Source organism: Gossypium hirsutum, chromosome A09, assembly GCF_007990345.1.
Source record: "Gossypium hirsutum isolate 1008001.06 chromosome A09, Gossypium_hirsutum_v2.1, whole genome shotgun sequence".
Taxonomy (NCBI): domain Eukaryota; kingdom Viridiplantae; phylum Streptophyta; class Magnoliopsida; order Malvales; family Malvaceae; genus Gossypium; species Gossypium hirsutum.
The window spans coordinates 11,031,248-11,033,573 of NC_053432.1; the positions used below are offsets into that span (position 1 = coordinate 11,031,248).

General features: G+C 37.5%; 1 non-coding gene across 1 annotated transcript; it reads right to left on the reverse strand.

Moving 5' to 3' along the window:
- Nucleotides 1-628: 628 nt before the first annotated feature.
- Nucleotides 629-735, reverse strand: LOC121207447 (small nucleolar RNA R71). The gene has a single exon (XR_005902538.1). It is a non-coding gene; the product is annotated as a small nucleolar RNA R71 (small nucleolar RNA).
- Between the last annotated feature and the right edge of the window lie 1,591 nt (nucleotides 736-2,326).

The following is a 2,326-nucleotide window of genomic DNA, read 5'->3' on the forward strand; positions in this document are numbered from 1 at the left end:
ATTTTTCTTTTTCTTTTTCTTTTTTGCTTTTGGCAGGTTCCTTTAGTTTATAACTAGAAGAAACCCGTCGAGACCATTACTATTCGATAGCGAAATTGAAAGCACAGCTCGTAGAAACCATAGAGAAGCAAGGTAGATTTGAAAAAGTGCAGTGGAAGAGCAAGAGGTCGTTACTATTATTACTGAGGAGATGACTGAAAATCAGAATAACTAGCTACTTCCTGTGGTTGCTGCAAATCCTCTAAATCCGAATCGTGCTCCTCATACTATGTACGATTATGCCAAGCCCACTCTAACTGTGGCTGAATCGAGTATCGTGAGACCTGCTATTGCTGCGAATAACTTCAAACTGAAGCCAAACACCATTCACATGATTCAAAAATTTGTTCAGTTTAATGGTTTGCAAGATGAAGATCCAAATACTCATTTGGCCAACTTTCTAGAATTCTGCAACAATTTCAAGATTAATGGCATTTCTGACGATGCCATTCGCCTTTGGTTGTTTCCCTTCTCGTTGAGGAATAAAGCTAAACAGTGGTTGAACTCCTTACCGCGAGGATCTATCACTACATGGGATCAAATGACCAAAAAATTCTTACTGAAGTATTTTCCACCGGTAAAGACAGCTAAGTTGAGGAATGATATCTCTTCCTTCGTATAGATGGACTTAGAGACCCTATATGATGCATGGGAGAGGTACATGTATTTATTGAGAAGGTGCCCTCACCATAGGTTACCTCTATGGCTACAGGTTCAAACTTTCTACAATGGTTTGAACCCCTCAACTAGGAAATTGATCAATGCAGCCGCCGGTGGTACTCTGAATAATAAAACACCTGAAGAGTCTCATGAGTTTATAGAGGAGATGTCACTAAATAATTATCAGTGGCAAGTCATGAGGACGAAGCCCACAAAGGTAGCCGGTGTTTTTAACTTAGATGTGGTCACCATGTTATCGAATCAGGTAGAACTTTTGAATAAAAAATTGATGGTTTATGTGTTTCTACGCAGGTAGATCTAGTATGCAAGGTCCTAGTATGGAGAATGAGCAAATAAACTATATGGGTAATAATTCTAGACCTCAAAATAATCTTTATAGTAACACTTACAATGCAAGATGGAAGAACCACCCACATTTCTCATGGGGTGGTCAAGGAAATCAAAGATCACAACCCCCTCCAGGTTTTCAACAACAACCTTATTAGCAAGAAAAGAAACAGAATCTTGAAGAGATGTTAGCAAAATTTATTTCAGTGTCAGAGACTCATTTTGAAAACTTTGAAAAATCAGCAAGCATCGATTCATGGGCTCAAAAATAAAATTGGATAGCTTGCTAAATTAGTTTCAAAAAGGCAATAAGGTAGTTTACCTAGTAACATCGAACCCAACCCAAAAGAGCATGTGAAAGCAGTTACACTAATGAATGGGAAAGTGTTGGCTGAGCCAAAAAAAGAAGCTGCAACAAGAATCTAATAAGGAAATAGACGAGGGAGTAAAACCCGAAGTGAGTGAAACACTGGTACTTAAAGAGTGTAAACTATCAATTCCATATCCGACAAAGTTAAAGAACGACCGCATGGATGCACAATTCGGTAAATTTCTTAAACTTTTTAAATAGTTACATATTAACTTACCTTTTGTTGAAGCTATTTCATAGATGCCTACATACGTAAAATTTTTGAAAGAGTTATTAACCAACAAAAGGAAGTTTGAAGAGCTGTCCACTGTGGAACTCAATGAGGAATGTTCAACTATTGTTCAAAATAAACTACCAACTAAGCTAAAAGATCCAGAAGTTTTACTATTCCCTGTCTAATTGGTAGTTTAAATATTGAGAACGCACTGGCTGATTTAGGTGCTAGCATTAATTTGATGCCTTATAAAATGTTCAAGCAACTTGGTCTTGGGAACCAAAACCCACTAAGATGAGTATTCAATTAGTTGATAGATCTGTTAAATATCCTGGGGGTATTATTGAAGATGTCCTTATAAAAGTAGATAAATTCATATTTTGTAATACCCCACACCCGTATTCAATGCTGGAATAAGGTTACGGAGCGTTAACGGACTTATAAAACAATTAAACATCCACTTAGCATACATTTTTACAATTCAAGCATTCATCATTCAATCTCAATCATATTGTCCCTAATTACGAGCCTACAAATCCCTAAACATACATTGGGAGTGGTTCAGGAATAAACCAATAACTTTGAAACTTTTTGAACACAAAAGAAATTTTCTCAACAACAGGGGACACACACCCGTATGGCTAGGCCGTGTCTCTCACACGACCTCAGACACACCCGTGTCACAGGCCATGTGG